This window comes from Bubalus bubalis, chromosome 1 (genome assembly GCF_019923935.1).
Source record: "Bubalus bubalis isolate 160015118507 breed Murrah chromosome 1, NDDB_SH_1, whole genome shotgun sequence".
Taxonomy (NCBI): domain Eukaryota; kingdom Metazoa; phylum Chordata; class Mammalia; order Artiodactyla; family Bovidae; genus Bubalus; species Bubalus bubalis.
In genome coordinates, this window is record NC_059157.1 from 89,283,328 (window position 1) to 89,298,899 (window position 15,572).

Below are 15,572 nucleotides of genomic sequence, written 5' to 3' on the forward strand. Positions count from 1 at the left end.
AGTACAATTTAACTGGAACAGGCTTGACCATGACAAACTGGAGGAGAGAATCAGAAAGATAGTTTGGGGTCAGGTAATTCAAAGCTTTGAAACCTACTCTAGCATAGAAGGTCTACTGAAGGGGAAAAGTACTACATGAGGGAAAAATAGTTACGTGAAGCCCAGAAACCATTGGCAGAAAGGAATCTAAAAGCTGAGAAATGCACATTTAATAGGAGATACCAAGGAATGGATGATGTCCCCACTCTGAGATGCAAAAAAGGCTGAAGTAGATAACTGAGGTCAATATAGAGGGGCCAGTAGACAGGAGATACCAAAAGTCAACCCAAGAAGTCTAGAAGCACATGGCTGTCATGGGAGCTGTATTAATTTTCAATGCCACCATATTAAGTTATCTCAAAATTAGTGGCTTAAAACAAAATAGATTTATTATCCTGCAGACCTTATATGACAAGTCTGACCTGGACCCCCCTGTCTAAAACCAAGGCATCAGCAGGTCCTTTCTGAGGAAGGGATGATCCATTTCCTTGTCTTTCCTAGCTTCTAGAGGCGACTTGCATTACTTGGCACATGGCCCCCTCCCTCTATCTTCAAAGTCAACAAATCGGCCACCCTCTGACACTTTTCTGGTAACATCTCTTTCTCTGAACAAATGAGGAAAAGTGTTCTGCTTTTAGAGACTTATGATTATCCTGGACTCCAGCAGATAATCCAAAATGATCTCCCCATCCCAGCTTTCTTAACTGCATCACATCTGTAAACTACCTTTTGCCACATAAAGTAACATGTTCAAAGGATCTGGGGATTGGGGTGTGGCCACATTTGGAACCCACAATTCTGCCTACCACAGTACCCACCTATTAAGAATGAGAAAGAGTCAAGGTATCAAGAAACAAGAGTGTGGGACTGTCAGGAGAATAACCTCACTTTAATACACTCTGCACTATAGCAGGCCAATCCTGTGTTCAGTGGCTCTTGCTCTGAGACCCCTAAAGGGCAGGCTCAGTGGTCTAAATAAAAAATGATTGACCTGTACTTTGCTTGAGGTAGAGAATGGTATAGACAGTAGTGCCCATGATAACCTGAGATTAACCCTTTCCATGTACAAGGTAGAGGCTTGAGTGAACGGGTGAATGAATGGAGGTAAATGAAATATTGACCAAATAAACAGAACTTGACCAAAGTCCAGATACAAAAGGTGATAAAGAGAGAGAAGAATGAAAAAAGCTAACAACAAAGGAAGCAGTTAGAAGTTCAAGATCAAACAGTGAAGAAAGCATGGAGGAGGATTACATGGGATATCTTCCCCACTGTGCTCTGAAATTTCATTGTTTTTCAGAATTTCTGTTACAGAGCTGAAGGGTTAAACATACTGGCAAACAGATAGAAAGCGAGAGATGTTTGAGAAAATATATTAATTATATGTTTAGAAAAAGATTATTGGGCAGATGTTTTTCAAGGAACCAAAAACTAGACATAATATTTGTGGGAAAGAATTGGGGGAACTTCTAATTAGGAGCATAGGATCATTTTTAAAGGAGATTTTATCTTCAAAGAAATCTGAAGAGATAGAACCATGTTTTAATTATGAAACGATGGCTTTGAGCATGTGTACCCTAGATCTCCCCAGCGGAGGTTTGCTGCATCTGGGTCCACTGACTTAGTAAGATGTGGTGGAAACTGAAAACTATACTAAATAACAACCCCTGTGGGCAACACCCGATTAAATTTCTTTCTGGCTTTTGCACAATGGTGGCAATGGCTATAATCCAGAACATAAACAAAAAGTCATATGGAAGCAACAAACACATTAACAAAAAAACTTATTATTCACCAGTCCAAAGAACTTTTTGTCTAAGACTTTGTCTGTGACTTATTTATATTACTGAGTAACTCTACCCATGAACATAAAGCACAGATGACTACAAAGAGGCAGCATTTACATAGTCTAATGATTCCCATGTATGGATGATAGATGTGCATGCCAAGTTTGGCATTCCATTTCAGAAACTGATTTAATAGGATGGTGACAAGTGAAGTGTGTACATGGGCAGTCCCATGATAACCCAGGCATTTCTATTCTCATCTCCAGAAAATCAAGTCATTCATTCTCCATTACCAACGTGTTTCAGAGCAACATGTAAATAAGGGGCAAACTGCCACACATTGAATTTGCTAAAATCAGTCCCATGGTGTAAATAGAAACCAGAGCTATAACCACTACTAATGCATTATGCTAGTTGATGAGAATGACACAAATCTTAAACCTCCTGTTTCTTGAAGCTTACTCTAGGGGCTTGACAAACGTCAATAAACAAGGACCAGAAAGAATCAATTTGGCTTGCCACTTGAATTATGAGTTCTTCCAGATATCCACAAAGATTATCCTACTAATGTAAATTGTCTCCGGTTAAACTTCAAATGGATGCTGGTTTTCCCTGCCATGCAATACATTCCTGTTTACAGTACATCTGTGTACTAGAGTGCTGCTTATCTAGGAAAACTATCTATACAGGAAATGAAACAAGATTGGAAATTCCCATTGGGTCTTCCTACTTTTTAATCAGGATCTGAAGGGGTTTGCATAACTGGGCATTTTATAAACATCAGTCATGAAGAACTGATCTCACACTGTGGAATCATTAACAAGTATATGCCAGTATACAATGCATCTAACATACAACCATGAGAGTGTATGTCTGGAGTTTACCACCAATCATCTAGCCTTAAGGAGGGTGGCTAGAGTCACACACTCAACACACTCTTGGTTTTCTTCTGTTTCTGTTTCCAACATTATGTCACTTTTAATCCATCTAAAACCTGGCACCATGAGACTTCATCTTTGATGGCCTCACAGACTCTTAGCACAACACCTGATTTCCATCCTGGCTTTCCCCATCAGACTTGGTATTCTTACCTGGTACCCTTGTCATATTCATTCATCAATCCATATTTTCCCATAAGTATTTATTGAACCTGACTCTGTGTTTCTTGGTAGGTAGTGAAAATACACTGGAGAGCAAGACACCAATGTTAGACTCCAGTTTTCCCTAACAGATCAAGCTTTAGCCTAGTTCCTCCAGCTATACCCCCTCAGTCTTGAAAGGTTCAAGAGGGCCACTTGGCCCACTACCCTGATACAGATCACGACACAAGCATCATAGCCAAGCTGACCCTGCTCCATTAGCAGAGACATAGAGAAGATCTGTAGAATGTCAGGGCCCCTGCCCTAGTTGGCACTTCAGCATCCTACACTGCACTGTCTCTTCTTGGTGTCAGTGAAGATTCTACAAAGATCTGTAGCCACTCAGCCTGCAACTGCTCAAAGCTCAATGCCTAAACTTTGGAAGAAGAACTGTATTGCTCTTGCTGCTACTGCTAAGTCACTTCAGTCATGTCTGACTCTGTGTGACCCCATAGATGGCAGCCCACCAGGCTCCCCTGTCCCTGGGATTCTCCAGGCAAGAACACTGGAGTGGATTGCCATTTCCTTCTCCAATGCATGAAAGTGAAAAGTGAAAGTGAAGTCACTCAGTCGTGTCCGACCCTCAGCGATTCCATGGACTGGGGCTCCTCTGTCCATGGGATTTTCCAGGCAGGAGTACTGGAGTGGGGTGCCATTGCCTTCTCCGATTGCTCTTAGGTAATTTTTATTTATTTATTTAATTTCTGCTCTTAATGACTTTGCATAAATCTGTGTCATTCTGGGAATGAGGAAAGGAGTCTCTTTGGTACCACTCACTCCCTCTATACAATACTTTTTTGCTTCCAAGGAAGATGGATCTATATGGGGGAAGTGGATTAGCTATAGAAAGGAATGTCTTTTCAGTATCTGGAAGTTCACTCCCATTACTCACAAGCCCTGTTCTCTCTCTCTCCAAATGTCCTTTCAAAAGAAAATAAGAAATAAAAACTCTGGTTACTAAACCCAATCTATAGACTTAGATAATTGATGTTTAACTTCTGCTTACCCACAACATGCTGTTTACATTCACCTAGTGAAAGTAGTTTCACGTTAGTGTCAAGTGAATAAAATTATAAACAGTTACGGAAATTTAGTGCAGACTACACACATCAAAAGTATATGAAGTTCCAAGTAGAAACTGGGGACAGAAGGAAGTTTCTAAAGCATCCCAATGAGTGGTCTGTGTTCAGAATTTCTAAGAAATCTGTACAAAATTTTTGCTATAAATGAAATGCTGTGGTCAGATTTCAACCTTTTCCTTCAATTTTCTCCCAATTGCATTAAGGTCCAACATTGAATCAATCTGTTTTATACAGGCAAATGCATTCGGCACCCCAACACTGAATCAAACCATCTAAGTGCATCACCCTCCACAGTATCTGAAATTATGTGGATGTCACTTCATGCAGTAGAAGAGTTCCTTCTGGGCAGAGTGCTGAAGGGAAGGAATTGTTTGTAAAAAATAAAATAAAATAACAGAAAAAGTCTACTCTTTATAATATCAAGAATTCTCTAGCCATAGACGTATGTTCTCTTTACCTCTATACAATTCAAAAATTCTCTGACACACTACTGGGATAATGTCTCTCCTTTCTCATCTACTAAGGTGATAAAATTATACTTGCCTAGCTCCACTCCAGTGTTCTGGCCTGGAGAATCCCAGGGATGGGGGAGCCTGGTGGGCTGCCGTCTATGGGGTCGCACAGAGCCGGACACGACTGAAGCGACTTAGCAGCAGCAGCAGCAGCCTATGCTCAATGTACCAAGTCACTTCAGTCGTGTCTGACTCTTTGCGACCTCACGGACTGTAGCCCTCCAGGCTCCTCTGTCCAAGGGATTCTCCAGGCAAGAATACTGGAGTGGATTGCCATGCCTTCCTCCAGAGGATCTTCCCAACCCAGGGATCGAACCTGCGTCTCAGTCTCCTGCATTCGCAGGCAGGTTCCTTACCTTTAGCGCCACCTGGGAAAATTGCCCTAAACACAGCTAATAAAAATGAAATGAGAATGAATAATGAAAATGATGAAATAATGAAAATAATGAAAAATGAAATAATACATGTGGAAATGCTCTGAAAAGCATCAAGTGCTATTTGTACTTAAGAGGAAATAATATTGGTATCAGTGTTGGTCCTAGTGGTGGGGGTGTGACAAGTTCTCTGGCAGGGTTTCCAAATTTAGGGACCACAGAGCATTAGTTCTATGGGAAGTCCCTTGGAGAGAGGGATTAGTATGGGGTTGGTCCTGTAAGTCAAATAATCTTAGGAAACACTATGTATAGTATGTTTACCTTTTAGAATATGAAAAAACACATTAGCCACAGAAGGCTTGGAATAGCCATGCAATAAAGAAATCTATCTAATTTTAATAATCCAGGATTGCTGAAACATAATAGATTGGACATATTTTTTCATATACCTAGCACCTACTAATATTCCAAGGCACCAGAGTCCCACAGAACATTATTATTATTCAAAGGGAACAGAAAATTAGATTCTCATCTGGACCAAATGCTCATGGTATCCAGTCATCACAGAGGGTCTGAAAATGAGAAGTAACGAGTAACAGGCCAACTCCTTCCCCTTGTGAGACCCTATGCGAACAGCGTGAAAGGTGAGATTTTTAATTTATGCATAAAGGCAGATACTGACTTCTTCAAAAATTAAGACTTAGGATGAAACCTAAAAAGAGGGCCCCAAATACTTCCAATCACTACAGATGCTATTAATACTTCTGTCACAAAGAGAAATAGTCAGATGCAAATATATTCATGGATTTTATAGATGTATCATCTTCATAGTCTCAAAAGGGACATAAATCAACAAGTGTTTATTGAGGCAGTCAGCCCTAGGCTGGTACTTTGAGTTACACTGTTTCCTGCATTCAAGAGACGTTTTGACTTCTCGGTTTGAGAAACTTATAATCTAGAAAGCAGAAGTGAAGACAAGATTCCACAAATTAAAATAGAAAGCAATATCCATTTGTGATGATAAACACATAACTTATCTTCAGAAATGTCTAGTAGGAACCCTTCTGGTCTAGTCATAGAGAAAGTGGGAAATGGGGGAAGACATCTGATCCTGAACAGGGTTCCTCCATGCCACACGGCCAGATGCAATCTCCTGCTGCTGCTGCTGCTAAGTCGCTTCAGTCATGTCCGACTCTGTGTGACCCCACAGATGGCAGCCCACCAGGCTCCCCTATCCCTGGGATTCTCTAGGCAAGAATACTGGAGCACAGAAAGTCAAACCCAGCACAGAAAGTCAAATCAAAATGAAGGGTCCAGAAAGGGTACAAAAGACATACAACAAGATGGAATTTAATGAAAAAGTAGGAAAATGAAGATATTGGAACATTGAAGAAATGAGGACAGTGAAAAATAGGATGAAACCAAGATAGTATGAAACAGACACCTTTTCCAAAAATCCAACAGGACCAAATCTATAAATAACAAGTTACAAGAGTTTCATGGGATCAGGTCACTTTTTGCACCGATATTTAAGTCTTGCTTCTTAACAGGCCATTTCTCTTCCCATTCCCTTACATAGGCATCTAAAGCTCATTTAACCACATGTTAATAACTTTGGTGTCTTTAATGTTATCTTGTGAATAGACTTGCCTATTTTCTTATGCATAGAGTGAAACTCCAGGATTGTGAATTTCCTTCTAGGAAAAATGATGCTAAAGCTGAAACTCCAGTACTTTGGCCACTTCATACGACAAGTTGACTCATTGGAAAAGACTCTGATGCTGGGAGGGATTGGGGGCAAGAGGAGAAGGGGACGACAGAGGATGAGATGGCTGGATGGCATCACTGACTCAATGGACGTGAGTCTCAGTGAACTCTGGGAGTTGGTGATGGACAGGGAGGCCTGGTGATTCATGGGGTCACAAAGAGTCAGACATGACTGAGTGACTGATCTGATCTGATCTGAACAGAGATGAAGAGGATCTGGTATTGGCACACTGAGTATGCTCACAAAATAATACAGTGACCCTAAGCACAAATTATAAGGGGCAACCATTATATGTCCACATTTAGGAAAAAAAATTCGTGAATATTATAGAAGCCAAGGTTGACAGGTGCCTCCTTAGCACAGTATGCAGCACTTCAGTCTCATAATCTGAAGGTCCTGAGTTGGAAGCTCAGAGAGGACAATGCAAAGCTTTTGTGTTTCCCTGATAATCTGCCTACAATGCAGGAGACCCTGGTTCGATCCCTGGTTTGGGAAGATCCCTTGGAGAAGGGAACGGCTAGCTACTCCAGTATTCTTGCCTGGAGAATCCCATGGACAGAGGAGCCCAGTGGGCTACAGTCCATGGGGTTGCAGAATCAGACATGACTGAGGGACTAACACTGTCAAAGTAGAATTCTAAATTCTCCCCCTTGTTGTCATGGGGGCTCTTGAAGGCTATCTTAGAAAGGATTTCCTTTAAAGGAAACAGATGGAACCAGATGCCCTGAGATAGCATCCATCACAGAGCATCCAAAGATACATAGCACCAATTTTTTTAAATTAATTTATTTTTGGCTGCACTGGGTCTTGGTTGCTGAACAGGGGCTTACTCTAGTTGTGGTGAGCAGGGGCTACTCTCCTGGTGCAATGCACAGCTTCTCATCGCAGTGGCTTCTCTTGCTGTGGAGCACAGGGTGTAGACCACAGGCTCAGTAATGTGGCACAAGGGCCATGGGTTTAGTCACCCCTTGTGAAATCTTCCCAGATCGGGGATAGAACCCATGTCTCCTGCATTGGCAGGCAGATTCTTAATCACTGTACTACCAAGGAAGTCCAAAAGCATCGATTTTAAGTGTACTCAGTAATGAAAGTGCTAGTTGCTCAGTCATGACCAACCCTTTGTGAACCCAGAGACTATAGACTGTCAGGCTCCTCTGTCCACAGAATTCTCCAGGCAAGAGTAGTGAAGTGGGTAGCCATTCCCTGCTCCAAGGGATCTTCCCAACCCAGGGATCGAACCTGGGTCTCCCATAAGGCAAGCAGATTCTTTACCGTCTGAGCCAGGAGGGAAGCCCGCTCAGCGTTAGGTACAGTTTAAGTCAGTCAAAACTCTCAGCATGTGATGGTATACACCAGAAGAGTGTATTCAAGCCCTTTTTACGTCAAAACAATATTGAAACATATCTACTCAAATAACCCTCGCACCTTGACTGAATTACCAGGCAGGAAGACACAGCGGTCAGGCCAACATGCAGACTGTTCCTCCTGATCCCATACCCCAAACACAAAGCATATCGTACCTTCCTCCCAAGTGGCGCCGAGAAGGACCAAACTTTGCTTTTCTGTGTGTTTCTCCATACCACCCCGATGTACACCTGGCATTCAGAGTAACACACCCAAAGCTCCCTCTCATGAGCAAGGATGGTTGTGGAGCTCCTGTAGTGCCCAGTACTTAGCTAACCCATGGAATTTACCGTATGGAATAGAAACTGCCTATTTATCTCTGCTCCCCAACAAGACTTTAAATTCCTCAAAAATGGTAATGAAGCTATATTGGTCTTTTGAACACAGTTTCTATGACCCTGACAGAAACATACTAGCAGCTCTAAAAAAAAAAAAAATTTCTTTTAGTCGAATCAGGTAAACGGGCTAGGAATAGAGAAAGGTAGGAAAGGATTTATTTTCAAAAAATGTTCCACAGTTCATAAATAGTTATTGACCACCTATTCCATGATAGGCCCTGTGTCAGGGGGAAGAGTTAGGGCTCCAAGGAGGGAGCAATGAATTTAAGGAGAAAATAAGTGAGCATATGTGTAAAGAGTAGAAAATGTCGTAAGTACCAATTTCCCTGGGAGGTTCAAAAAAGGATCAGGAAACATTTCCTAAAGAAGGTGGTTTTGAAGTATTAAAGGATTTGAGCAATATTCACCTGGCAACAGGCACTCCATTGACAATAACATAGATGAAGAGCTACAGGCACAGATATTATGATGAGCAAATTGTTTCTCCTGACTGAAGCACATTTACAGGGTGTGTAAATGAAATGAAGACTGGGCTTGAATCTGGGGGGGATCTTTAATGCCAGAATATGAACTTGGATGTTTTTTCAATTGAAGTATAGTTGATTTACAGCCTTCCTAGATGACTCAGTGCCAAAGAATCTGCCTGCCAATGCAGGAGATGCAGGTTTGATCCCTTGGTCAGGAAGATCTGGAGAAAGAGGTGGCAATCCACTCCAGAATTCTTGCCTGGGAAATCCCATGGACAGAAGAACCTGACGGGCTACAGTCCATGGGGTGGCAGAGTCAGACATGACTTAACGACTAAACAACAATAGGTGATTTACAATGTTATGAAGTTTCAGGTGTACAACATAGTGATTCATGATTTTTAAAAGTTATACTTCACTTATAGTTATTATAAAACATTAGTTACATTCCCTGTGCTGTATAACATATGGTTTTCTTTACAAACAGAGTGGTATCGCTGAAGGCGTCTGAATGAAGACATGACATAATCATTGCTGTGTTTAGGGTGATTGCTATAGGGGAAACAGGCCAGGTAATTTGGGATAGGTAAGGTCTGATCATCTGTTAGACCTCTTGTCTCAGATAAACATTTTTGCCTGTCAAACTGGAGTTTTTCATGAAAATCTTAGGTTGTATAAGATACAACTCTAAGCAGGAAGTATGGGATTTACTAAAATTGAACATGAGGTAAATATTAATAAAAGCATAAGAGTAAATCACAATTAGAAAGCATGGAGGATAGAAGATAAGGCAAGATCACGAATTATTCAGCAGGGGAAGTCTAGGACCAAGACATTCCCATATTTTAGATAGGATTTAAGATGGCATATGGTAAGGGTGAATATATTTCTCTAGTACTCTGGAAAGGTTTTACTTTTCCACTCTTAAGTAAGGAAAAAAAACTCTCCCTGGACTATATTTTTCCCTCTCCATTGCACAGCCCCCATGAGAGAATCCCTACGATGAAATTTTCAACAAACAGAAAAAGAATGGAATGGCTTTAGGTGCCATTGGTTATGGAGTGGGTAAAAGATGAAAAAAGGTTCAGTGACCCTAGTAAAAGTCTAACAGTTTGGGAAACTAAAAAGAGTCACAATCATTTAGTCTATATTGAAAAAGGCAACAGATTTTTGCTAATTAAAGAAATAAAGAGGTGGAGCACTTGGGAAAGGGAAGAATTCATAGTGGGAGAAGAATAGATAGCTTCACAGGAAATCAAATCAATCTATTCAGACATCAAACAAATTCAGCACAATGAACAGAATTTTCAGAAACTGGGGCTCTGTATGGTGTGGTTACATTTCCACCAATTAAATGGAGAATTACTACTTGATTCAGAAGAAAAAATTAAAAGGCCTCAAGGTTTAGAGGTTGATGGCTAAATCTGGGAGTGCTCATTTGCTCAGTGGGTCTGACTCTGTGACCCCTCTGTAGCCCGGTAGGCTTCTCTGCCCATGGAATTGTCCCAGCAAGAATACTGCAGTGGGTTGCCATTTCCTCTTCCAAGGGATAGTCCCAACCCAGGGATTGAACCCGAGTCTTCAGCGGCTGCTGCATTGGCAGGCAGATTCTTTACTACTGAGCCACCTAGGAAGCCCAAACCTGGGAGACTGCGTCCCAATCCTGAGACTTAGAGAGACAATGATTACATTTCAGAGCTAATTAAACCCCACCTTTGAGGATTCTGGATCTAGAATACAGACAATGTTTAATGTTGGGGTGTGATCCTCTTACAGCAAACACTGGACTAATGCATTATAAGCTTTACTCTTATGACTCAAGTTGAGCATGTGTATCATGGATCATCAGGTTGACTTCATGGGGATGTTGAATAAAAGGAGCATCTACTAACTAGTACAGAGCAGGCATCTGAAAAGTGGAAAGAGCTGGTTAAGCCTCCTTATTATACATACAGACACTGAATCCAAAAAGGATAAAACATCTGCCGCAAGTTTGTATGGGTAGTTAGTGGCCCAGCTGGGACTAAACCCCATATTTCCTGACCCTCAATCCAGTGCTCTTTATAAAGCCAGCGGGAGCTGTGAGGCAGTCATCTGTGGATCACCCAAGTCAGTCAGCTCTCTACCATCTGGGCCAACAGGAAAACAGTGACTCACAGAATCCAACGTTCCTCTGGAATGTAGGAGAGGTGTGCTTTTCTTCTGTGCTGTGAACCTTTTCAATTTTTGTAAATAAAACCCTACTTTAAAGGTCCTAGGAGAGCTGGCAATTGTAAGTGCCTTGCGGTCCAAGATCATATTTGGTGATACTTAACAGAAGCTTAGGCTAACTGACTGATGGGTCAGCTGATAGACAAAAAGCAAATTTCTGTACATCGAACTTCAGATGATTGTGCTTTTTGTTCAGACCCCAAGCCATGATCATTTGCATTTTGAAGCAATTGAGGAATGGAAGGAAAAACTGAAGGTTGAAATTTGCTGAGGATAACACATAGGAAATAATTCAAAGTATTTTAACAAACATAAATGTGACAGCATAAGTTTTTTATACCAGGGTCCACTGTTTCCTCATCCAGAAACCCTTCAAAATTCAAGGATCTCTACATGAGACCTATTATCTCTGGACTGATACTTTTTTTCTTAAAAAAAAAATATATATATATATATATAATTGAAGTATAGTTGACTTACAATATTTCAGGTGCAAAATAAGGTGATTCAGTATATACATATAACATAATTATTTTTCAGATTATCTTCCATAGATTATAGATTATAAGATACTGACTATAGTTACCTATGCTACACAGTAAACCTTTGTTGCTTGTTGCATATCTATTTTTTTGAACTAGAAATCTAGCATTCTATTCATACTAAGTCAAACAAGTGGAATCAAAATGTCATAAAGTTTTTAGTTAGGCAAATGTTCCTAAGTTTTCTAAAATATATATATATTATACATACTATTTATAAACATGTAAACAAAAACTTTTCTACCATGTTTGATAAAGGCTTGAGTAAGAACATCAAAGAAAAAGAAAAGAGATGGAGAAATTGGAAAAGCTAAACTAAATGAAACGGGAGCACTGACTATGAAGTAAAAAAAGTGAAATAAACTAGATAAAAGTAAAAGATCATCTTTTTGATAACATTAAAGCTACAGCAGGTAAACTAAAGACCAGCCCCTTTGATACACAGAACAGGCACCAACCTTCACATTAACCTCATCTATCATCCTGGCCACACTCTGGGAAAATTCTGCCTTCCCATCTCCTAAGAATCACCCAGGACACTGTAGGGACACTCTAGGGTAGAACTATGGTCATTTTTCCACCTCACGCAGACCTCCAAGTCTGCAGGACACAGACAGTCAGTTTTCCCTAAGTATGCTCATGGCCCTGGAGAGACTGGCAAGTATTTATATGCAAAGCTACTATAAACAGCCTATAAAAATAAAAGTGAATTCTTAATAATATGCTATTTCCAGCATGCCATGCTATGGCTCAAAAGTCTCCAATGACTTCTCATTGCCTAGAGTTACAGTTCAGACTACTGAGGTGACATTGAAGGCCATCCACAGGCTGACTCCATCTCTCCTTTCCTGTTTCTTAGCTTCATTGTTCTGCTACACAAACCCTTCCCTTAAGTCATGCCGGCCATTTACCATTCTCCACATATTCCTGTGACTCCCCCAGTTGCGTACATCTCCCCGCCTTGTCCTAGAATTCATCACTCACCCATTCCAATTCTACTTTCCACAGTCAACCCAAATGCCAACACCTCCCTGAAACCACTTTGCTACCCAACTAACAGGAATTTCATGGGTTTTTTTTCCCTTCCATGAGAATAGATCTACATTCTTACTATTTTCCTCTGCTTTGAATACCCCACACTGTCTGTATCCATTCTTAATAGGTATTTATTAATTGATGAATTCTAAATTTAAAAAAAAAGTTTCCATTTTCAAAGCACTTTAAAATAAGATAATAATCTGTAGCTGTTATTACATTCACACAATGGAAACTTCAGAGCCATCTAGTATGTTGTCATTGGATTCCTTTCTTTCCACAAAAGACCAAACTAGGTCATTTCAAACCTCAGTCACCTTCAAGAGATTCTAGAAGGGCACTCGAAGAGTCAGCAAAGAGATCACATTCCTGGATTCCTGATTTGTTGTCCAGATCTGCTAGAGTTAGATTCAGGCAAGTGTGAACTGGAGAAATGAACTAACCGTTAGCACCATCCAAACAAAATGAAAGGAGCTCTTTTGTTACATAGCTGGATATTCAAGTTTGAAAGGAGGGAGTGATGGAGGAAAAAGGAAAAGAAAATACAGCTGTCAATTGCCTTCCCTTTGAACGTGCTTTTCTTGCCTTTTCTGTTTCTATTTTTCACAACTATGTGATGGATCTGGAATGTCTGAAGGCACTAAATCAGAATTGAAAAGGTGATTTGCTATAATCTGATAAGGATATCTACTAATACGTGTATCACCCAGAGGTGCCTCTAACTGGGTCCTAATTAGCTTTCCAGAAAACATTTCTTCACTAAACTATAAAGTTCCAGAAGTGGTAGCTTTCCTGTGAAATCACATTTGATTTTAAGGGTCAACCCCAGAAGACTCAATGCAGTTTTATTTCTAGGTCCAGTAACAAAGGTGTTCATTTCATAGACTTCCTTCAGTGGATTTAGGCATATTCTCAGAGCACAAACATACTATTTGTGAAGGGGGTCTAGAGATGAAAAATTATAACTATTAAGACAAATAATCAATGTCATGAAACATCATGAGTAACATCTGAGTAACTGCTCTAACATCAAGTTTGTGTTTATAATAAAGAACTTAAATGTTTCACCTCATATATCATTAATTCTCCTCATATCCCAGGCACAGGGGGTTGTTGACTCCCAGATGTATCCGAATGAGAATAAGATTAGTTATGAAGAAAGCAATTGAGGCTTTGAAGTCTAGAGGCAGACAGATGGGATTATGAAAATGTGAAAGTTATGTTCAATGTAACCTTAACACATATGGCAACTGGTATTACTATTATCCAAATACCACTGTTGGAAATTTTCTTAATGAATTTCTTTAAAATCCTTTTTTATATCTGTGGACCTTTTACAACCAATGGTTCTTAAAGGGAGGAGGAGATTTTTTTGTGCTCCTCCCCCCACAATTTGCGTAAGTGTAGGCACATTTTCAATTCTCATAACTCAAGAAGGAGGGTGCTACTGGCATCTGGTGGGTAGAGACCAGAGATACTGCTCAACATCCTATAATAGCCGGAAAAAGTTCTCACCAGAATTATCTGGACCAAGATGTCAACAGTACCCAGTTCAACATATTCTGCTCTTGGTCATCATTTTTCCTTCTCTTGGAGTCTGATAACCTCTCCCCACTCCACACACAAAGACATCAGGACTAACCTGAGGCCAGCTCAGGCATTCTATATGGTGGCCCCTGGTGGCTCAGATGGCAAAGCGGGAGACCCGGGTTTGATTCCTGGGTCGGGAAGATCCCCTGGAGAAAGAAATGGCAATCCACTCCAGCACTCTTGCCTGGAAAATCCCATGAACGGAGGAGCCTGATAGGCTACAGTCCATGAGGTCACAACGAGTCGGGCACGACTGAGTGACTTCACTCATGTGGAGGGTGCACATGCCCTGGCAGCTCACCAAATATGGCTCCCCTTCTCGTTAGCTTGAGCTAGTTGCTTAACCCTTTGAAATTCCTTTCTTTAAAAAAAAAAGAAACTACACAATATGAATCATATCTAACTCCATAAGGTTGTGGTGAAATGAATCAAGTTTCATATATGTATATATTACTATACATTTATATAGTTATATATCAATAGTGTCAGTAAAAGTTATTGCCCTTGTTCTTTTCAGGCCCATCCATCCATCTCCCTGGCCCCTTTCTTTCCCCTTGTCTGTACCCCTCATCCTCAAGGCTCAGGTTCTCTCTTTTCAAATGCTTTAATTCCTGTGGTGGCAAAAATCAAACTTGGGCTAGGAAGTGAGTCACGGCTCAGCAGCTAAAGGAGTTTGTTTTTCTTTCTCTGAATGTATTTCTTAAGAATTTCGGCCTGATCCTTCAGCCTCTTGTTGGTTGAATCCTCTTAATGTTTAAGACACACAGAGAGCTATGGCACCAAGACGTTTTCCAATTGCTAGGAATGAGAGTTTTTAAAATACCGAAAATAACCAGAGGGCAGAGAGCCCTGCAATCCTGTTACATAAGCAGATGTTGGAGGACCGAGGCTGGTTTTGAGGTTCCTTTCTCCACAAGCCAATCTCCGCTGATCCTCTCCAACCTTTGCTGGATTTACCTTAATGCTGCAGCAGTCTCCAGAGGGGCCTCTGGACGCTGCGCGCTACCGGCAGCACCGGGAGAACTTGCAGGTCACAAAGCACAGTGTGGGGAGTGATGAGTGAAGGGCCGGCTTTCACCCGCGGGGGGTGGGAGACAAGGACGCAGGAGGGCGGCCTCATCGCAGCCGGCTGTGGACAGCCCTTCTCCGCGCCCACCCAGAGCTCGGGATGTGCTACTCCGACGGCCAGCTTCCCCTCCTTTCCCTTGCCTGTGAAATTTCAAATATTCCTGAACCGTTATTTAGGTTTTCGAATTCACAGAAAATACCTATTGTTATCTCCGT